Source organism: Salmo salar, chromosome ssa14 (genome assembly GCF_905237065.1).
Source record: "Salmo salar chromosome ssa14, Ssal_v3.1, whole genome shotgun sequence".
NCBI lineage: Eukaryota > Metazoa > Chordata > Actinopteri > Salmoniformes > Salmonidae > Salmo > Salmo salar.
The window spans coordinates 7,035,980-7,060,257 of NC_059455.1; the positions used below are offsets into that span (position 1 = coordinate 7,035,980).

Sequence of the window (24,278 nt, forward strand, 5' to 3'; positions counted from 1 at the left end):
TATTTATATATAAAAACAGCATTTTACATTGGCGCGTGACGTTCAGAAAATATTTTCCCTCAAATGCTTCCGGTGGATCAGCGCTACAATTTACAAAATTACTATTCGAAAACATTGTTAAAATGGAATATTGTCATTCAAAGAATTATAGATTAACATCTCCTGAATGCAACCGCATTGCCAGATTTAAAAATAACTTTACTGGGAAATCACACTTTGCAATAAACGACGTGGTATGCTCAGAAAAATAGGCTAGGCGATACATGTTAGCGCCATCTTGGAACCATCTAAAATCAAATATACTATTGTAAATATTCCCTTACCTTTGATTATCTTCATCAGAAGGCACTTCCAGGAATCCCAGGTCCACAACAAATGTAGTTTTGTTCGAAAAAGTTAATCATTTATGTCCCAATAGTTCCTTCTTGTTAGCATGTTCCGAAGGCTACTCATAATGTACTGAAGCGCGCGAGACTTGTCGTCACGAATGTGCAAAAAATATATATTTACGTTCATTCAAACATGTCAAACGTTGTATAACATAAATCTTTAGGGCCTTTTTCAACCAGAGCTTCAATAATATTCAAGGCGGACGATTGCATTGTCTTACTAAACGTTTCGGAACAAAAGGGTTCCCATGGGCGCCCGCGTCATAGTAGTAATGGCCCTCCCCCTGTGACCAACTTCCCAAGCCTCTGTTTGGGTCAGTTTCTACCATAGAAGACTCAAACCACTTTGTAAAGACTGTTGACATCTAGTGGAAGCCTTAGGAAGTGCTAAATGATTAATAAGTCCCTGTGTGTTTCAATGGCAAAGCTTGAAAGTGATTCCACACATCAGATTTCCACTTCCTGTTAGGATTTGTCTCAGGGTTTTGACTGCCATATGAGTTCTGTTATACTCACAGACACCATTCAAACAGTTTTAGAAACTTTAGAGTGTTTTCTATCCAAATCTACTAATTATATGCATATTCTAGTTACTGGGCAGGAGTAGTAACCAGATTAAATCGGGTACGTTTTTTATCCGGCCGTGCAAATACTGCCCCCTATCCCCAACAGGTTAAATGTTTATGGTTCACTGAACAAGCATGGGAAACAGTGTTTAAACCCTTTGCAATGAAGATCTGTGAAGTTGTTTGTATTTTTACGAATTATCCTTGAAAAACAGGGTCCTGAAAAAGGGGCGTTTCTTTTTTGGCTGAGTTTATTTGTTCATCTTATTCAGCTCTTATTCTTATTTAAACTCTAATGAAACCATCACTATATTCTAGTCCAAGAGGTGCACATTCTTGTTTTAGCCCTGTACCAACACACCTGATTTAACTAATCAAAGGCTTGGCAATTAGTTTAATTGTCTGTTAGTTCAGGGCTAGAACAAACACAAAGGTCATGGTTCACCATGTCATTTGTCTCCGTCTTTCCGTGTCCAGGTCCATCTTGGCTCAGGCGACCCTTACACCCCCGGGTTCCCCCCCTTCAACCACACCCAGTTTCCCCCTGTCCAGTCCTCAGGCCTCCCCAGCATCCAGGCCCAGACCATCACCGCCGACTATCATGAAGTAGGTTTTCATCAACTTATCCAAGCTCTACGTGTAGTAGAAGTTGGACCTTAGACACAGATCTAGGATCTGCATACCATTCCTAACCATAACCATTTAAGGTTTAAAATGTAAAAACTGACCTTAGATCAGTGCCTAACATTTTTCCACAAAATCTTTGTCTCAACTCAGCGGGATGGGAGGGCAAAGCGCCCCTAGAGGTTGGTCAGGTGTAGGCAAAGTGGGAGACGATGACGATATGGCCACATTAAGGTAAATAAAATGTGATTGACCCCAACTTTAGAGGCTAACTGCTATTGCTTAGCATCACAAAGCCCATTGGCAAATACTATAATATCAAATGTCCTTTTACATTTCATTTACACCCTTTACATGTGCTGTGTCTTTGCCTTCCTTGCTCTAGATTGTTATTTGGTTATCGGTGCCCAAAGGGATTCATGGGGGCCAGGCTTTGCCAGCTCCACCGTGGGCACCAGTGTGTTGGTGGAGGTGGCCCGTGCAATCTCAGACATGGTGAAAAATGGTGGGTGATGATACCAGGCCGAACCATAGAAAAGTCATAGAATAGACATAATGGATACGGGTCCCTCGGGGTTCCAGTTGGCAACCATTTAGTAATATTTTGTGACCCTTTGACTTCGCTGTGTGAGTAAAAAATGTGCGTGAAATGCATATCGGCCATCAGTGCACTTCTCATTGGGAAGTATTGAACATAGTATGAAATCATTAAATGTATTGAGCTCATTAGACAATTAATTAATTTGCCCAAATTTATAAAAAGACATGAACAGAATGCATCCGTGATTTGTATTTCCTGCAACTTTCTGAAGAGGCATCAACATGGAATGCCCCTGTCTGTGTGTGTATGGTACGCTTGTTTGTCTACCATTGTAGCTGTTCGTGTTAGTTGATTTTATAGAGCCCTAGAATTTCCACTTCCTCAGGTGGGGAATTAGCACCAATTCAATTAGGCCTGTGTAAGATTAGTGGACCTAAAGATGAAGGCAAATTCATCTCTATTGAATAAAAAAAAAGTCTGGAGCCCTATTTTGACAGTAAAATATAACAATAAGGGCCTAATTGTCATGAATTTTGGGTTGGCAATCACTGGATTAGGTTGCATATCAAAAATCTTGAATCATGCATTCCTTCTTGGACATGTTAGATGAAAAAACGTATTTATTGAATACCATCTCAGTAGTCTATTACAGTTCTTAAGTTATTGTCTTTATAAGTAAGATTATATTAAGAAAATATATTGTGTTACGTTGCGATTAAATTATTTAGTCTGGAATCCCCGGTCTCTAATCTACTATACTATTTTGGCCTTAAATATCAATTCTCTGAAATGTGTTCATCGAGTGTCTGGGGTTAATTCTAATGTATTCAATAAATCTCAAGGAGTATTTCTGTCATTTGTGGTCAATAAAGACTCATTTTAGGTGACTGTGGGGTTTTGTTCACATTAACTGGGCACATTACAGGAGAAGTCTAAAGATTTAAAAAGTGGCCTATAGATCTCTTTTATCTGCCATTTACATGTACCAGGAATTTGACCTGGTGAAGTGGTGCTGACATTGTCTTACAATTAACAATACACAGACAGAAGAATGTCCACATACTCTGCATACAGTACAGATATAGTAATACAAAAAAAGAATGGTTACACATTATAAATAACATATCCCCATAGCCTGTAAGGAGGCAACCAACTGTGAATGATGATAAAATGAGGTTTATCCTATGATTCCTGTCTGTTTCCTTATGACAGATGGCTTTAAGCCCAGGAGGAGCATTGTGTTTGCCAGCTGGAGTGATGGAGAGTATGGGAGTGTTGGTGCCCCCGAGTGATTGGAAGTAAGAACAGCACACTTGATATTAATGCAAACCATAGACCAATTTTTTTTTTTTTTACTTGGATACTCTGTCTCAACTCCTTTCTGTTTTTAGGGTTATTTGTTTAATCTAAACATGAAAGCCTTCTCTTACATCAACCTGGATGGAGTTGTAATGGTTGTGTATGGTGTATTTTATTTATGTATACAGAATGCATTGTTTGGTTTGGAGGAAAAAGGAGGAGGCTTGCAAGTCAAAGAACACCATCCCAACCATGAAGCACGGGGGTGGCAGCATTATGTTGTGGGGATGCTTTGCTGCAGGAGGGACTGGGGCACTTCACAAAATAGATGCCATCATGAGGATCAAGATAATGTGGATATATTGAAGCAACATCTCAAGACATCAGTCAGAAAGTTAAAGCTTGGTTGCAAATGGGTCTTCCAAATGGACAATGACCCCAAGCATACTTCCAAAGTTGTGGCAAAATGGCTTAAGGACAACAAAGTCAAGGTATTGGAATGGTCATCACAAAGCCCTGAACTCAATCCTATAGAACATTTGTGGGCAGAACTGAAAAAGCATGTGCAAGCAAGGAGGCTTACAAACCTGACTCAGTTACACCAGCTCTGTCAGGAGGAATGGGACAACATTCACCCAACTTATTGTGGGAAGCTTGTGGAAGGCCACCCAAAACGTTTGACCCAAGTTAAACAATTTAAAGGCAACTCTACCAAATACTAATTGAGTGCATGTAAACTTCTGACTTCAACTGTAGATGCCTTTGAAAGGGGTATGGTAGTAGGTGGCAGGCGCCCCAATTTATGTCAAGAAGTCGAACGCTGCTGGGTTTTTCATGCGCAACAGTTTACCGTGTGTATCAAGAATTGTGTATTATCATGGTGAAACATGAGATGGCGGCGGCTGAATGGCACAACAATGGGCCTCCGGATCTCATCTTGGTGTCTCTGTACATTCAAATTGCTATCGATAAGATGCAATTGTGTTCATTGTTCATAGCCACCATGGGGCGCTCTGTTCACGTTTACAACAGCAAACTGCTCACCCACACGACGCCATACACAATGTCTGCCATCTGCCCAGGACAGTTGAAACCGTGATTCATCTTTGAAGAGCACACTTCTCCAACGTGCCAGTGGCCATCGAAGGTGAGCATTTTCCCAATGAAGTCGGTCATGACACCAAACTTTGGTCAGGTCAAGACCCTGGTGAGGACGACGAGCACGCAGATGAGCTTCCCTGAGACTGTTTCTGACGACATTTTGTGCAGAAATTATTTGGTTGTGCAAACCCACAGTTTCATTCGCTGTCCGGATGGCTGGTCTCAGATGATCCCGCAGGTGAAGAAGCCAGATGTGGAGGTCCTGGAGTGGTGTGGTTACACGTGGTCTGCGGTTTTGAGGCCTGTTGGCTGTGGTGGCAAATTCTCCAAAATGACATTGGAGGCGGCTTATGGTAGAGAAATTAACATTCAATTCTCTGGCAACAGCTCTGTTGGACATTCCTGCAGTCAGCATGCCAATTGCACGCTTCCTCAACTTGAGATATCTGTGGCGTTGTGTGACAAAACTGCACATTTCAGTGGCCTTTTATTGTCTCCAGCACATGGTGCACCTGTATAATGCTTATGCTGTTTAAATCAGCATCTTGATATGCCGCACTTTTTATTCAGTGTGTATAACATTTAGCAAAGCGACTTAGTCATGCATGCATACATTTTTAAGTATGGTACATGTAATTGTTGACATTCTTTACCCTTATCCTTATTTTACTGTGTCTCAGGGCGAGGAATACCCATATATCGGGACACTGCAGGATACACGCAAAAATCTGTACGGAGCCACGTCCAACCAGGTGGCCAAGCTCGCTGTGTCTACGGGGCAGATCGCTGGGCAAATGGCCCTGCGGCTGGTCCACGACCACCTGCTGCGCCTGGACTTGGAGAAGTACAACTTCCAGATCCAAAGCCATGTGGCCAACATTAAGCGAAAGGTCAACACCATGCAGAGGGTAAGTCGAGGCCTAAATGCTTCATTTCAGCACAGCACAATCCAGTGGCTTGGATGGTGGGAAAGGATATGTTCGCTGTCTGGTAGCTAGATGTTAAGAAACCGTACAGGTATAGAAACGTGAACTTGGTGATTTTGGTGAAGCCATTGGAGAATTAACAATAAAATATTGTTTAGTCTGCCTGCCTGTGATTTTGTTTTATTCTGTATTGTTTATTTCCTCCACATTTTTTTGTTTTATCAGCATTTCTGTTGACGCCTCTGCTCAATTATTTTGATCTTGATTGTTGTTGACCCCAGTTGCAGCCCGAGATGTTGCCCAAGGCCCTGACTGTCCAGTGGCTGATGTCCGCATCTGGCTCCTACAACCAAGTCTCCCGCAGCCTGACCGATGCCATCCAGAACAGCGACCTGTAGGATGTGGCGATGTGCCGCTGCATCAACGACCGTATCATGAGGGTGAATGCCTGTCCTCTCATTCCTCAAAACCTCAAGTGTTGTCTGGTCATTTGAGGATCTCTTTTGATGGAATTTGACCATGTAAAGTCACATGATTTTGAATTTCAAGTAATTATGACACCAATAGGAAGATAAGCCACTTCATTTGAGAATTACCAAGATTCTACATTACAGCTCGACAGTGCCTGCGCACATGGATCATTGTGAAACCTTGGGTGGAGGACGATACTGAAACCTTTACTTACTTACCTGTTTTCTCTACATCACTTCCTCCTTTAGGTGGAGAGGGACTTCCTGACCCCATACGTGTCTCCCAGGGAGACTCCGTTCCGCCACATCCTGGTGGGCTCAGGCTCCCACACCCTGAAGGCTCTGTCGGACCACCTGGACGCCCTGCAGAGCAACCACCCAGAAGCCGACCTTGATCTGTTCCGGAATCAGTTTGCCTTGGCAACCTGGACCATCCAGGGCTGTGCCAACTCACTGGTGGGGAACGTCTGGTCCATTTAACGAGATCATAGCCTGTCTTGACATTTATTGTCCCATTAAACAAAACACCCAAGTTAGTAATATAGCCATAGGTCAGAGCACCATCAGAGGTTCACCCATTCAGGAAAATTAAGTAGAGGAAATCTACTTATCTACAAAATCTACGTATTGAAATCCATAACACAAAACCTCCCCTTTTTTCGATAATTCAACTGCCTAAATTGAATTTGTGTTTGAGAAATATAAGTGAAAAGCCATTGTTACTCTTGCGGAAAAAAATGCTTTCCTGAAGTGCATTCACAATGACGTGTGATTAACGACACATTTGTACATTGGTGTTTAAAACAATTGACAAATTGCCTACTTATGTCAAATATCTTAGCATGGTAAAACAGAACATTTTGAATGTAGTGAAACTGATGATGCAGTTTTAGCCCAATATATAATATCACAAACACAAGTGTGTGTGTGTGTGTGTGTGTGTGTGTGTGTGTGTGTGTGTGTGTGTGTGTGTGTGTGTGTGTGTGTGTGTGTGTGTGTGTGTGTGTGTGTGTGTGTGTGTGTGTGTGTGTGTGTGTGTGTGTGTGTGTGTTCGATCTGAGGCACTTTGTGAATACAACAAAAAGGTAATTTCTGTGTTATTACCTACCATGAACACAATCACAGTCAGACTGCTGTTATTTCGACACTGTTGTTACTTTACATTTGATTAAACCTGGGCTGTTGTAGAGAGATCTCATTGGCAGAAAAATGTGTAGACCAAGGCTGAGAGATGTTGACAAAGGGGATAAAACTTACATTCAGTTCAGAAGGTAAGACAGAATTGAACCTAACCTAGTCAATGATGTTCAGTTGTCGTTAGACCAAGGGCTATAGCCCTTGTTTTATACGCTTCAAGCAACATCCTCACACCACATTTGTGAGCTCTCAGAATGGCCTGCTTACATAAATACAATAGCTTAAACCTGGGGGAGATAAAGGGTCTTCACCACATGGCACTGAAAATGTCTATTTCCTTCTTTATTTTTCAGTGACAGGGTTCACTATAGATCATTTTTAACGCCTTATTTTATTTGTATTATCGGGAGCAGTGCCTTCCATAATTATGACAGTTATACTGTCATTTTTTAAAAATGTTACCTTTATTTAACTAGACAAGTCAATTAAGAACAAATTATTATTTTCAATGACGGCCTAGGAACAGTGGGTTAACTGCCTTGTTCAGGGGCAGAATGGCAGATGACAATGCAGCATCTGCTATGGCAGTGTACCTGTCAGACCGACCAACTCATACTAGAGACCAGCCCATACCGCAATCCATTCACTCAATTATTTTACAAACGACTGCAGATCCTGCGAGGTAGCCGTTATTATTTTCCCCATTTTTCCCCCCAATTTCGTAATATCCAATTGTCTCATCGCTGCAACTCCCCAACGGAGTCGAGACGTGTCCTCAGACGTGTCCTCAGAAACATGACTCGTCAAGAAGCGCTGCTTCTTAACACACCTCTCGCTTAACTCGGAAGTCAGCTGTACCAATGTGTCGGAGGAAACACCGTTTGACTGATGACCGATGTAAGCTTGCAGGCGCCCGGCCTGCCACAAGGAGCGCGATGAGACAAGGAATCCCCAACCGGCCATCCCTTCCCCAAACCCGGGCGGTGCTGGGCCAATGTGCACCACCCTTATGGGATTCCCGGCCACAGATCAAACCCCAGGCTGTAGTGGCGCCTCAGCACTGTAATGCAGAGACTTACACTGCAGCACCAGTCAGGAGGCCGCCAGCCGTTCATTTATTCTGAATCGACACCTCAAACTGACGTTCAACAGACGTTTGTTGTGTAATTGCGTTTAGGTGAACACTCAAGGCGGTCTCTAGTACGGGTCTCTTGGTGTACAGTATGTACACTTTCTAATCCTGAAACATTATCGGGAGCAGTGTCTTCCATAATGTGGTATATAATGTTGTCTGCATCTACAAACCTCTTGCGGCGCTTGACGTTCCCTATCATGTCATCGCAACCCCTATAACCGTGACACTGTAGTGAGCTAGCATCTGATTTCTACCAAGTGCTGTTCTCTTGTTGATCAGTTTCATAAAGAACTGATTTAGTAGTGCAAATGTTAAAGCCGAGACTGTGTGTAATCGATGTGGTCAAAGCAGTTTGTTTCCACAAAATATTTAAGACCTAAATGTGGATCTTATTTCCTGATGATTCTGTTCGTATGAAATTGTCAGTTATACTTAACGTAGACTGCAGGTATAATGTTTTATTACCTTTAAAGCATGTATGTGCCATTGTCTTATTTTAAGGCTAATAATGTTATATTTCTATGTAAGTAATGTTTATTAACTGTCTGTTTATTTAGTCCGAATCATTACGAGATAAGACATTATAGGGGGTCATAAATGCTTATGACAAGTCTTACAATGCATTATAATTGCATTATACCTGCAGGTTGAGTAAAGTGTAAGCAAGTTACCTTTTTTTCGGTTGCTGTACGTTCTGTTTTCTTTAGGGGCTAAGGTAATCTATCTGCACCTTGTTATTTTGCGAATGGTAATGTAAAGAAATCCAGTTTTCTGTGGTGTATATTGTTTTTGCTTTATCGACACTTCTTTGCAATCATTGTAGTTATTGATTTTAAGATGTTTGAGTATAATTTGGATGTGTATGAGAACCTGTCGTTTGTTAGCGTAAGCCCAAGGAGACACAAAAAAGCCAGAAGTTATGAATTTAGAACGGAGTATTACTGATGGAAAATAACATGAATGTTCTAAAGAACAACTTCCTAACTTGCACAGCAGTCACTAAAAGTATTGTTCTTAAACGTGTTGTTTATTTGTTTATGGGAGACTCGTTGACTGAGTATTTGACTGTCCGACACACATCTGCTCTACAGGTAGACTGAGTTGTCATTTCACAAGTCACAAAATGTTTTATTTTTTTAGGACTGGATAACATGGCTTTGAAATCCCTTTGGGGACATTTAAATGACATTTTTTTACAGATTGAAAAACTGTGGGTAGCATATTTTGAAAAGACTACTTATCAGATGTTTGAAAAATGTTTTTTTGTTTGTTTAGGACAGCAGGCAAAATTGCTTGTCTCCTGTGTTTGCTGCAATAAATCATGGTGTTTTTGTCTTTTGTCAAATGTCAAGAATGTAACACATGTAACACATGTCTGAAAGGCAATATGTGTAGACTATTGCAGGAGTAGAAAAATACATTTCAGGCCAGGGTAGACATTTTCAGTTCAATGTTGCTTTTCACCTTGGTGTGTCATGGAGGATTTTTGCCCATATACACTGAACAATAATATAAATGCAGCAATTTCAAAGATTTTACTGAGTTATACTTCAACTGATATTCACGTCAATGCTATATTCCTGTCTACTCAATGTAGGGAGAAAGCAGCAGGTACACCCGGTGCTCTACAGAAAGACCTAAAGAGAATTACTAATCCAGCCCATGTGGGACTAAACTCGAACCACCCTATAACAAAGGATATTGTAAATCTATGCACACAAACCCTGTCTCCACCAAAGTCCACAGTTTTTAGAACCCGTTATATACCCTTGCCTGATGAGATGGAGCAACTGGAGGCCATTCTGGGGTTGTTGGTTGTAGAGATACGCTTCCTCTTTGACTGTAAATTGTAGTGCTTGCACTACATGGTAGGTATAAGTTTGATAATACATTACTTATTATATGAATGCATAAATGAAATTAAATAAATGTGAGATTGAGTAATGAAGGCATGAACACATTGAGTGATGGACGCATGAACGTTCACACGGGTGTTAGCCTGGCCATGTAGTTTCACAATATCACCACTTGATGACGACAGAGGACAATGATAACAACCTACCAGGGAAACTTTCTACATGCACAAATCCAGTGACAAACTCAATGACTTACATATACACAAGTTGACTCACCGGGTACTGTGTCAAGCACCGCGCCTCCATTTTGGCATTCCCCAACATTGTAAAACATATTTTGGAAGTTATAGAAATACATTTTGTAATGTGTTTTTGCCAATTGTGTTCTATTACAGACACCTTAATGCATACTTTTACATTATATTATGTGAGCTAAACATAATTTTTTATTTTACCTTTATTTAACTAGGCAAGTCAGTTAAGAACAAATTCTTATTTACAATGACGGCCTACCCCGGCCAAACCCTAACCCAGACGACGCTGGGGCCAATTGTCCCCTATGGGACTCCAAATCACAGCTGGTTGTGATACAGCCTGGAATTGACCCAGGGTCTGTAGTGATGCCTCTAGCACTGAGCTGCAGTGCCTTAGACCGCTGCTCCACTCGGGAGCCCACCATGAAAATTATATAAAACATTTTCCTTAAAGTATAATTTTACTGTCCCCACTACAACAACAAAAATACAGAAATAAATGAAATGTATTTTAAATGCAGAATTACATTAATTCCTATGGCATTCCTATGGAGGACTGCTTTTCTGAGAAGTGCCAATATGGCCAACCGGTGGCTTCAAACCTCTCCATGGCCAAAACATTGCATTTCTATCAAGGGTTTATATACATCATTGCATACACTACAGTCAATGGAGATACAGTATTTCTTCAAAATATGATTGCCATATAAAGTGAATGGAGCAGTTAACCAGCACATGCTCTTCCTACACTTTTTATTTACAGTATTACAATTATGTGAAACCACTTACAGCTTTACAGCTTAAGATGAAGTATATATGAATATAATCAAATCAAATCAAATGTATTTATATAGCCCTTCTTACATCAGCTGATATCTCAAAGTGCTGTACATAAACCCAGCCTAAAACCCGAAACAGCAAGCAATGCAGGTGTAGAAGCACGTAGAAGCACGAATATAAAAAACACTGGCTGTACATGACAGCAAAGTCAGTCAGCAAAGAAACATTTAATAATTGCATTCAGCATTATTTTGTGTGTATACGTGAAATTGCAGTCAAATGTATTTTAAATAGTGTAGGTGTACGTATAGGCACGACTATTAACGTTCAGAAAGTACTGTATTTTATGAGTAGTCATAAATTGTGTCAAAACAGGGACAAGTGCCTTTAAGAGTGGGCTGACAGCGTTGAGCGTGTACAGAGAAAGCGAAGAATTGGGCGAGTTCTTTTTGCATGTCCCGGTGCAAAGGGTTGCGGGGTATAAACATTCTACACCATTCCATTGGTCGTTAAATTAAATATCGACTCAACCCGGGCACCAGGCCTTGCAAAATGAACTGGCCCATTGAGTGTTGACGCCAGCAACGCAATACCTAATTTGTCTCGAGCAGATGCAAGCAAGCATAAAATACAGCCAATTGAGAATATAATAGTTATCAATGTTTAAGTTTTCAGAAGGAACTGAAGAGTTTAGAAAATGTTATGTCTTAAAGTAATTTACTTGTTTGTTAGAGAAACAGGCATCTAAACAAGTCTCGCGAGGGAGCAACGCTGTGAGAGAAAGGAGCAGAGATCGGCAGGTAGGCTGTGACATTGGGCTGATAACGAAAATGCCTTTGGAAAATACTCGCTAAAAAATTTTTCCCCCCTCCATTGAATTAATTATAGCTACACTTTGTCAGTCTAAATATTGACACCTTATCCACTTCATAATTGTGAACGTCTAGCTAAGGCGGAAAGAGAATATGTAGCTCGCTAGCCCAATAATGGAATAAAGTAGCCTAACGTTAGTGCAGTATAGTCCAAGGAACTTTGCTATGTTTTTCATAAAGGCGAATTGGCTCTGGAAGACAAAACAGCCAAATACTCAATCTAAACGTGAATCGATTCTCAATTGTGGTACGGTTCTAGAAACATAAATACCTCTACTTCCATAACACATCCAAAATTATTTCACAATGCAAAATAGTTGCAGCCAACAGTTTTTTTTTGAAGTAACACCTCGTTTGTGGCGTTGGTCTTCTGTTTACACACAGGTGTTCGGGGAGACATAGCTAATAGCACAGGTAGTCCACACTATCTCCCCCTTTCCATAAACAAGCGCAGTGACATGGAAATATAGACAACCCTATAAAGGTGTACTATCAATTTAACCTTTTGCTTTCTGAAAATGATTTCTTGTTGATGTGAAAGATAAGGTCCTTGTCAAGCTTCCAAAACCGCCTTAGCGGTTTAAACCGACATGTGGGGCTCTTAACACAAAACTCATCTGTACAGAAGTCGCCATTGTCCAATGACTTCTGTGTAAGTAATAAATGGAACTGAGAGTCATGATCTAGGGCTAGTTCGCTAGCTAGTCCAACAACACCACAATTCATGGAGCAGAATACCCAGTTCTCGGGTGCAGGATGTTAGCCTTTTTCTATAATAATATTTGCTGCCTGGTTAAAGAACAGATACCCAGGCTACTACATGTGACAACTTTGTGAACTTCGGTATGCTATATTGATAGAGTATAGGTGTGGTATGGCAATGGACCATTTGTCAACTGCAAGTCAAGTTCACTAACCATGTCCCGTCTCTTCAATTTGGAGCTTTGGCAATGTCTGTCTATCATGTGCAGATAAGTTAACGCCTTTTAATGGTGTATATTTATATTACATTTTGCAAGTAAGTGTAATATCCTGAGTGGAACAATGATTCATGGTGTCATTGAGGCTTACCCCACTGGCACTAGTCTGATTAGTCTGGCTGTAATACACAATTAATTGGTATATACAGCCTGAGACATTTGTGTGCAAAATTGTGTAAATGTTCTTTACAAGCCAGAATGTTAACTAAAATTACATTTGAACTTGGGCTACTCTTCCAGTTGTGTGTGCGGTTTGTCCAACATCTTCTCAACATGTTTGAGAAACATAACATAACTTAGAAAGATATTAAATCCATGTTTGGTATTTGTGGCTGAAGCGACTAGCTCCTGCAAAGAAGCTGGACAATTATAGATTTGCGGCAGCTAAGATGGTGCATGTGTAACCGATGTGAAATGGCTAGTTAGTTAGCGATGGTGCGCGCTAACAGCATTTCAATCAGTGACGTCACTCGCTCTGAGACTTGAAGTAGGATTTCCCCTTGTGGCGCGATGGGTAACGATGCTTCGTGGGGTGTCAGTTGTTGATGTGTGCAAGGGTCACTGGTTCGAGCCCGGGTTGGGGCGAAGAGAGGGACGGAACCTACACTGTTACATTGATGCTGTTGACCCGGATCATTGGTTGCTGCGGAAAAGGAGGAGGTCAAAGAGTGTAACCGATGTGAAATGGCTAGCTAGTTAGTTAGCGGTGGTGCGCGCTAATAGCGTTTCAATCAGCGACGTCACTCGCTCTGAGACTTGAAGTAGGGTTTCCCCTTGCATAGCAAGGGCCGCGGCTTTTGTGGCGCGATGGGTAACGATGCTTCGTGGGGTGTCAGTTGTTGATGTGTGCAAGTGTAACAGTGTAGGTTCCGTCCCTCTCTTCGCCTCAACCCGGGCTCGAACCAGGGACCCTTGCACACATCAACAACTGACACCCCAGAATGTATCTCCCCCAAAATTGTCGGTGAATTTACAAAAATACTCATTATAAAACATGGATAAAATATTAAACAGTTATTCAAAGAATTATAGATTAACCTGTTAGGGCTAGGGGGCAGTATTGACACGGCCGGATAAAAAACGTACCTGATTTAATCTGGTTACTACTCCTGCCCAGTAACTAGAATATGCATATAATTATTGGCTTTGGATAGAAAACACCCTAAAGTTTCTAAAACTGTTTGAATGGTGTCTGTGAGTATAACAGAACTCATATGGCAGGCCAAAACCTGAGAAGATTCCATGCAGGAAGTGGCCTGTCTGACAAGTTGTGTTTCATCTTGGCTCTTTTTATTGAAGTCTGAGGATCTTTGCTATAACGTGACACTTCCTACGGCTCCCATAGGCTCTCAGAGCCCGGGAAAAAGCTGAACGATATCGAGGCAGCTTCATTTTCTTTCGTCGGTTTACCTAAACGCAGATTCCCGGTCAGAATATTATCGCTTTTTTATGAGAAAAATGGCATAAAAATTGATTTTAAACAGCGGTTGACATGCTTCGAAGTACGGTAATGGAATATTTAGAATTTTTTTTGTCACGAATTGCGCCATGCTCGTCACCCTTATTTACCCTTTCGGATAGTGTCTTGAACGCACGAACAAAACGCCGCTATTTGGATATAACAATGGATTATTTGGGACCAAACCAACATTTGTTATTGAAGTAGAAGTCCTGGGAGTGCATTCTGACAAAGACAGCAAAGGTAATAACATTTTTCTTATAGTAAATCTGACTTTGGTGAGTGCTAAACTTGCTGGGTGTCTAAATAGCTAGCCCTGTGATGCCGGGCTATCTACTGAGAATATTGCAAAATGTGCTTTCACCGAAAAGCTATTTCAAAATCGGACATATCGAGTGCATAGAGGAGTTCTGTATCTTTAATTCTTAAAATAATTGTTGTGCTTTTTGTGAACGTTTATCGTGAGTAATTTAGTAAATTCACCGGCAGTGTTCGGTGGGAATGCTAGTCACATGCTAGTCACATGCTAATGTAAAAAGCTGTTTTTTGATATAAATATGAACTTGATTGAACAAAACATGCATGTATTGTATAACATAATGGCCTAGGGTTGTCATCTGATGAAGATCATCTAAGGTTAGTGCTGCATTTAGCATTAGTGACACATGCACATTTGTGGCCTGATGGAGGTAATTTTGCAGGGCTCTGGCAGTGCTCTACCTGCTCCTCCTTGCACAAAGGCGGAGGTAGCGGTCCTGCTGCTGGGTTGTTGCCCTCCTACGGCCTCCTCCACGTCCCCTGATGTACTGGCCTGTCTCCTGGTAGCGCCTCCATGCTCTGGACACTACGCTGACAGACACAGCAAACCTTCTTGCCACAGCTCGCATTGATGTGCCATCCTGGATGAGCTGCACTACCTGAGCCACTTGTGTGGGTTGTAGACTCCGTCTCATGCTACCACTAGAGTGAAAGCACCGCCAGCATTCAAAAGTGACCAAAACATCAGCCAGGAAGCATAGGAACTGAGAAGTGGTCTGTGGTCCCCACCTGCAGAACCACTCCTTTATTGGGGGTGTCTTGCTAATTGCCTATAATTTCCACCTGTTGTCTATTCCATTTGCACAACAGCATGTGAAATTGATTGTCAATCAGTGTTGCTTCCTAAGTGGACAGTTTGATTTCACAGAAGTGTGATTGACTTGGAGTTACATTGTGTTGTTTAAGTGTTCCCTTTATTTTTTTGAGCAGTGTATTAAACATAAAAAACAGGTACCTTATTTACATAAGTATTCAGAACCTTTGCTATGAGACTCAAAATTGAGCTCAGGTGCATCTTGTTTCCATTGATCATCCTTGATGTTAATCCAGCTTGATTGGAGTCCACCTGTGGTAAATTCAATTGATTGGACATGATTTGGAAAGGCACACACCTGTCTATATAAGATCCCACAGTTAACAGTGCATGTCAGAGCAAAAACCAAATCATTAGGTCGAAGGAATTGTCCGTAGAGCTCTGAGACAGGATTGTGTCGAGGCACAGATCTGAGAAAGGTTACCAAAACATTTATATTGCATTGAAGGTCCCCAAGAACCCAGTGGCCTCCATCATTTTTAAATGGAAGAAGTTTGGAACCACCACAACCCTGCCAAACTGAGCAATCGGGGGAAGAAGAGCCTTGGTCAGGGAGGTGACCAATAACCTGATGGTCACTCTGACAGAGCTCCAGAATTCCTTTGTGGAGATGGGAGAACCTTCCAGAAGGACACCCATCTCTGCAGCACTCCACAATCAGGCCTTTATGGTAATGGCCAGATGGAAGCCGCTCCTCAGTAAAAGGCATGGCAGCCCGCTTGGAGTTTGCCAAAAGGCACCGAAAGGACTCTGCGACCATGAGAAAATAGATGGCCTGATGGAAAACCAAGATTGAACTCTTTGGCCTGAATGCCAAGCATCACGTCTGGAGGAAACCTGGCACCATCCTTATGGTGAAGCATGGTGGTGGCGGCAGCATGCTGTGGAAATGTTATTCAGGGACTGGGAAACTAGTCAGGATCGAGGGAAAGATGAACGGAGCAAAGTACAGAGAGAGTTCCTTGATGAAAAGCCTGCTCCAGAGCACTGAGGGCCTCAGACTGGGGCGAAGGTTCACCTTCCAACAGGACAACGCAGGAGTGGCTTCGGGACAAGTCTCTAAATGTCCTTGAGTGGCCCAGCCGAGCCCAGACTTGAACCCAATCGAACATCTCTAGAGAGACCTGAAAATAGCTGTGTGGCGATACTCCCCATCTAACGAGACAGAGGTTGAGAGGAACTGCAGAGAAGAATGGGAGAAACTCCCCAAATACAGGTGTGCCAAGCTTGTAGCGTCATACCCAAGAAGACTTTGCTAAATAGCCCAGTACTGTAGCCGTCTCCCGACCATCACATTGTACAGCTCCATATTTTCTGTTCCATCCTAACTGAAACCCAGAGGGTTTTTCGTTTTTCTTGGAATAGAAACCTCATAATATTAATCAAATTAATTTAGCAAAATTTCTTAATCAATCCCATGTACTATGTTCTTACAAAAAGGTTTTAAATTCTCTAGTACAGCCACTATTGAAGGCTATCAAATGCTTCTCAAAGATGCCCTTTGGTGGTCAAACTAGCACTAACTAGCATTAATGGTACCAATGGTTCACACTTAAATAACGTGCCATAGAATTCTGCGGCACCATGCAAGCTGCGCCGCAGTACGCTGCAACTTTTAAAGGACAAACCACTGTACTGAAGAAGACCCAAGGCTGTAAGCGCTGCCAAAGATGCTTCAACAAAGTACTGAGTGAAGGATCTGAATCCTTATGTAAATTTGATATTTTCCGTTTTTTAATTGAACAAATTCCTCAAACTTCTAAACCTGTTTTTGCTTTGTCATTATGAGGTATGTGTGTGTGTGTAGACTGAGATTTATATATTTTTTTGCCATTTTAGATGGCCTGTAACGTAACAAAATGTGGAAAAGGTAAATGGGTCTGAATACTTTCAGAATGCACTGTAGTCATGGATTTGTAAAATCATTCACACAGATCTGAGAAGAGATTAATACTATTTGACCGACTGGGGAAAATAACAATGGCTGGCGTGAGAATCTAAATTCATTGTACATTGTCAATTATTTGTGTTTGCTGTACTTTGCATCACATTCAGACTTCTCTAGCAATTTGAAGCAAGTTTAACAGCGTTAGAAAACCGCCAGAAAAGAAGGTAGGTGAACCTGCAGGAGAAAAGGAGCGTAATCGTGTAGCTCCACTCTATAGGGGCTCTGCCTGCCTTCACACGCAGTGTCTTATCACACACCTGGTGTCAGATACGGGGCCTGAGGGCAGCAGTTAGGCCTACTGACTGAGCACGGCTCTCTACCTCCTACGCACTGTGCCCTGCCTCACCCCAGCCCAGCACAGCCGAACCACAGAGACTGTCAAAGAACTCCCATACAGAAACCAGAAGGTACAGATTCACAGGGATTATACTAATAATGACAAAATCCTACCACTGACAATGGTAATACTGTTGATACAGTGGTAATGGCTTACAAGTATGAGTAGAAAATTCATAATAATGAGTGATTTCATTGATTTGGACTGTTTTTAGTCAACAAATTATGTTATTGCATGTAAATGTAAATCATAGAAGTGGGAGAATCTCAGTGCCTTAACCAGGTAGGGATCATTCAAAGAATCTGATTACCTGTATGATGCAAAAATAATCTACTGCTAATGGAATTATTTACATGTTCCCACATTTGATCATTTGTCTTTTGTAGAGACCGCTGCATGCTGACATGCACATTAGCCTACTCATTAGCATAGACCGGTGCCATTATATGGGGATCTGATAGCAACGGTGGTTATGGTTTTATACCTGTCATTACGTAACCAATTTACACACATCTAGTGTTTTTACTGGAGCAATTAAGGTTAATGGCTCTTTGCTAATAGTAGAACTGAAATCCCTGATTGTGACCAACAGCATAAAGTCCCATGTGGGTTTTCCCCCAATTTTTTTAAATTTATTTTACTGTGTTTGTTTGGACTATTTAGGCTATTCACTGACCACCACATAGTCTTATTCACTAGGCACCAAACTTTCACTCACTCTCATACACTATATGGCAAGCTTCTCCCCTCAGTGTTTCAAATTTAGATAGTTAATCACTCAACAAACCTCACAGGGAATGGTGAGAATGGCCTAATCAGGAAGTTTATTTGATCAGTGCAAAGTGGAGTTGTTAAATTAAGTGCAGTAATCTCTTCACAGAAGCTGAACGACTGGCTCTCCCATGCCTCAGTGAGTCCTGAGTGCATTTTGGACTCAGTCAATATCTGACCGCTTCGGGTGCTGATATCTCATTGACTGCCTGAGAGGATCAATGCCTTTTCTGGCACTAACAAGTGCTCGTGATCAAAACAGTAGCATGTAATGCCTAATTGCCTATATAGGCCATAGAAGGCCACGCATTTTGAGAGCAAAAATGTTTTAGAATCTTGCCGAGTGTTTGCTAATCAAACAGGATATGACTTGTCTTTTACAGACCCAATGTATAGGCTAAACAATTTTCTTCGTTGTATTTTTCACCTTTAATAGATTGTCAAATAGTCTACTTTTTTGTCATGATAACAATAAGTGACAAATGATCTGTGACAATATATTTGTCAATCTCCTTTAACTAATTGCCTCACCAAACAGCTATGATGCATTTTCTTCACCAACTCCTGATGCCAGCTGGAACTCCCTTCAGAATCCAGTAGCTGTAGTGATGGGGTGACAATTGGGTGATTACTTCCAAATAAGTAAGCAATTAGCACAATTATTAAGGCCAGATCAATTAAAGATGCACTATACCGAAATCGCTCCGCCATTTCCTGGATGCAAAAATTCGAATAGTTCACCTAATTTCAGTTTGTGACAAAACAAGCAATTATATTTTAGAGAGTCATTGCACAATCTAAACCGCTGTGAAATATGTTTTCCATTACCAAAAATATTATATTTTCAGCTGTTTGAAGCTGGTGTACAAAACCGAAAGTAAAATACGCTAAAACGAAACTTAAGCAAAGGAAGCGTAGAAATGGCGCACTTACAACCAATCTACTGCATCTTATAGTTTTCTTTCAATGAGTGACAGAATACCCGGAACAGTAAGTGGTCTGGCATAAAAACTCAAATTTTTATGTGAATTTGGTCGGGTCACCCAAAGTACTCGAATACTAACGTCCATTCGGATATTCAAATAACCGTGCACATCCCCAGTTTCTACCTGAAGCAGATGTGCCACTTCTGTGCACTATTTAAATGTCTTAATCTGGGTCAGGCTGTGTGAATGAGTGTGAGAACAGGATTCACTGCACTGTCTCATTGTTCCTTAGAGGCTTGAATTTATTTCGAACCCACTCATCTTTGCCATATCATCCACCTCCTCCAATTGATAGAGAGAACATTGGTCCCTGTAGTACTGTATCAAATTTCCTGCTACGACTTTGTACATTTAAGCCTTGCTTTGAATGATGGTCCTATATCTGTTACCAACTGTGAAGGAATATTCTTTAGTATCTTCTATTGAAATACAGTATGTTGTGGATGAAAGTAGGTTCACAATTTCATGCAAACCATCAGTTTTTACTACTAGTTAAGGTTAGCGATACAAAGAAGAGTTTGTGAATGTTCAATCAGTAGGATCTAATTAGGCCTATATTTTTTACTTACACGGAGGGCCTTTTTAAAATATATTTGTCGAGTAGGCTACTTACAAGATTCAAATAACGGGAGATCAAGACAAACAGCATTGCATGTTACAACACTTAAAGCAAAGCCTTAGTCAGTACCAATAGTACTGCCCTTAAACATCACCTCTTAGGGGGTTTTGTCCAAACACGTGGAACAATTGCGCAAAGAAACAATGCCAGTTGTCTGTGTTCAAGTGCTCATGATTAATAAAGATTGCCCATTCAATCGCCCTTGTTTTTCTAACAGTGGCGTGATGACTTCATTATGACCACATCAGTGAAAGGCCTCGCTGTACTGTTCGGGCATGAATCAGCAATTACTTGACTGGGTGAACTGGACCACTTCCATTTTCTCTGGAGTTTGTCGTTCAAAAAAATTCACCCAATTAATGGATCACAGTCATATCACAGCCATGGTGCAATTCTGATGCAATGTTGTACCATGGAAAATTGCCTGTTTTTAATGACAATTCAGATACGGTAATGAACCTTACAACATTGACCATCTACATTAGGCCTAGGTGAAAGGACTGGTTTGTATCAATGACTGTCCTCCCTGCGTTTGTTGTGGGGGGGGGGCAGTATGTAAATAAAATCTACAATGATCAAATAAATGCAAACTAGGGTTGTATGGCTTTTTTAGCTATGTATAGTAGCGTGTGTATAGTATAAGTGTGCGTGCCTCTTCATGTATATCTCTTGGTGGTTTATATCCCAGGAAGTCTGAAGTGTGTATTTTCTAAGGACAAAGGAATCATTTGTGAGGGCATGGTGAAGAATGGAGTGGTGTTTCTCTCCGGTCCTAACCCTACACTAGGTGGGTGTACAGTCAGTCCTGTCTGTGAATCGGTTTGATTCATTGAGTCCCCTGGGGGCCCCTTGGGCATTCCTCAACCGCCAAAATATTTATTTCTTATTATTTATTTTTTGGTAGTCACTTGAGGTCACCACCCAAAAAAATATAGACATTTTGATAATACATTTTGACATATGCAAGTCAATTTAGATACTATACCAACCTTTTGAGATTTAGTCCAAATGAATGACTAGACTAAATAAAATAAAAAGTGCTAAAATTAACACTAAACCTTAGGAGTGTTTTCTTGGGGCCCAGAGTTTTCCCCCCTGATCTGGTAGGCTAACCTAAACGGGTAACTCTGGACCCTAGTTGTAAAATGGTTTTATATGGGCTATGATGGGACCAGTTCTCTCTCATCAGGTCATATGGTAAAAAAATAATAATACAGAATTGCGATTGGATAATGGAACTAACAGGGCTGAGCTTTCTTTATGCGGGATTACATTGTGTAGTTCTTTGCATATGTCATTGAAAAGTTACTCACACAGCACATTGTCATCACTATTGTATTGATTGATTTAATTCCAGTCAATCATTTTGTCAATCATTTTGGATTGATAACGTCAAGGTATCCTAGCCACCCGAAGTTTGAAAATAAACCAAATTTGATCATTAATATTTTCTCTGATCACAAATAAATAATCAAATAAAATATTATTTTCCACATGCTTCGTAAACAACAGATGTAGATTAACAGTGAAATGCTTACTTACGGGTCCTTTTCCAACAATGCAGAGATTTTTTTTTATATACAGTACCAGTCAAAAGTTTGGACACAACTACTCATTCCAGGGTTTTTCTTTATTTTTTTACTATTTTCTACATGTAGAATAATAGTGAAGACAAATAACGCATATGGAATCAGGTAGTAACCAAAAAAGTGTTAAACAAGTAGTAGCCACCCTTTGCTTTGATGACAGCTTTGCACACTCTTGGCATTCTCTCTACCAGCTTCATGAGTTGGTCACCTGGAATCAAATCAAATCAAATTACATTTATTTATATAGCCCTTCGTACATCAGCTGATATCTCAAAGTGCTGTACAGAAACCCATCCTAAAACGGCAAGCAATGCATGTGAAAGAAGCACGGTGGCTAGGAAAAACTCCCTAGAAAGGCCAAAATCCTAGAGAGGAACCAGGCTGAGGGGTGGCCATTCCTCTTCTGGCTGTGCCGGGTGGATATTATAACAGAACATGGTCAAGATGTTAAAATGTTCATAAATGACCAGCATGGTCAAATAATAATAATCATAGTAGTTGTCGAGGGTGCAACAAGCATGTCCGGTGAACAGGTCAGGGTTCCATAGCCGCAGGCAGAACAGTTGAAACTGGAGCAGCAGCACGGCCAGGTGGACTGGGGACAGCAAGGAGTCATCATGCCAGGTCGTCCTGAGGCATGGTCCTAGGGCTCAGGTCCTCCGAGAGAGAGAGAATTAGAGAGAGCATATTTAAATTCACACAGGACACCGGATAAGACAAGAGAAATACTCCAGATGTAACAGACTGACCCTAGCCCCCCGACACATAAACTACTGCAGCATAAATACTGGAGGCTGAGACAGGAGGGGTCAGGAGACCCCAGGAATGCATTTCAATTAACTGGTATGCCTTGTTAATTTGTGGAATTTCTTTCCTTAATGTGTTTGAGGCAATCGGTTGTGTTGTGACAAGGTAGGGGTGGTATACAGAAGATGGCCCTCATTGGTAAAGACCAAGTCTATATTATGGCAAGAACAGCTCAAATAAGCAAAGAGAAATGACATTCCATCATTACTTTAACCTCTTCACTATAGGGGGCAGTATTAAACTGCCTCCTCTCAGACTCAGAAGGTAGGATATGCATATTATTAGTAGATTTGGATAGAAAACACTCTGAAGTTTCTAAAACTGTTTGAATGATGTCTGTGAGTATAACAGAACTCATATGGCAGGCAAAAACCTGAGAGGTATCCAACCAGGAAGTTGGACCTCAGAGGGTTGTAGTCATTTCAAATGAAGTTCTATCTAAAATACAGTGTCTGTGATGTCATATTGCACTTCCAAAAGGCTTCCACTAGATGTCAACAGTCATTAGAACCTCGTTTGAGGCTTCTAGAATGCAATTTGATTGAGTAATACCCGGAACAGTAAGTGGTCTGTCTGGGGTCATTGCCTTACCTCGCGCGCGCTCACGAAGGATTAGCCATTTTCTTTTTCTTCTGTAATGAATCTGCTATTGTCCGGTTGGAATATTATCGCAATTCTATGATTATAACACCCTAAAGATAGATTGTGAACATGGTTTGACATGTTTCTACAAACGCTGAGGGAACTTTTCGTCGACGGTGGATACATGCATTTTGGAATGGGGATCTGGACGCGCCATCAAAACTGATTTATTTCTACATAAATTATGGACTTTATCGAACAAATGAAAATTTTCTTGTGGAAGTGGGAGACCTTCCGAGTGCATTCAGCCGAAGATCAGCAAAGGTAAGATAATATTTTGTACATATTTCAGTGTTTTGTGGATGCCGTGGCTGGACGGCTAACTGATTAGCATGGTGCTCAGTACTCAGAATATTGAACAATGTGCTTTCTACGTAAAGTTATTTTGAAATCTGACACAGCGGGTGCATAGAGTAATGTAGCTATAATTCTTAAAATAATTAATGTATTTTGTCAACGTTTATGATGAGTATTTTTGTAAATTCACCAGGCATTTTGGGGTGAATACATTTTCTGAACCTCACGCGCCAATGTAAAATGTTTTTTTTTAAAATATAAATATGAACTTGATGGAACAAAAAATGCATGTATTGTCTAACATAATGTCCTAGGAGTGTCATCTGATGAAGATCGTCAAAGGTTAGTGCATAATTTTAGCTGGTTCTGTGCTTTTGGACGGCTAACCTTGCTTTGAAAATGGCTGTCCTTGCTAAGAAAATGGCTGTGTTGTTTTTTGCTGTGGTTGTATCCTAACATAATCTAATGTTTTGCTTTCGCTGTAAAGCCTTTTTGAAATCGGACAATGTGGTTAGATTAACGAGAGTCTTATCTTTAAAATGGTATAGTTGATTGTTTGAGAAAATTGAATTGTGGTATTTTAGTTGGTTTTGTATTTCGTGCCATGCGATCCCATTGGCTGTTGGCTAGGGGTCCCGCTGGCAGAACGGGGTTCCGCTAGCGGAACGTCTAGATGCAAGAGGTTAATATAAACTGCTTCATCTAAACTTAGCAAAAAGAGAAACGTCCTCTCACTGTCAACTGCGTTTAATTTCAGCAAA

At 41.0% G+C, this 24,278-nt stretch overlaps 1 protein-coding gene and 1 pseudogene across 1 annotated transcript in view; both read left to right on the forward strand.

Annotated features, from left to right (window-relative positions):
* Nucleotides 1-6,847, forward strand: part of LOC106568779 (transferrin receptor protein 1-like) — an 8,587-nt pseudogene extending 1,740 nt beyond the window's left edge.
* A 4,779-nt stretch (nucleotides 6,848-11,626) lies between these two features.
* LOC106568689 (activated CDC42 kinase 1) overlaps nucleotides 11,627-24,278 on the forward strand; it is a 177,292-nt gene continuing 164,640 nt past the window's right edge. The window contains exon 1 of the mRNA XM_014139250.2: nucleotides 11,627-11,878. The gene's annotated coding sequence lies outside the window, so the exon portion shown is untranslated. The remainder of the gene's footprint in view (nucleotides 11,879-24,278) is intronic.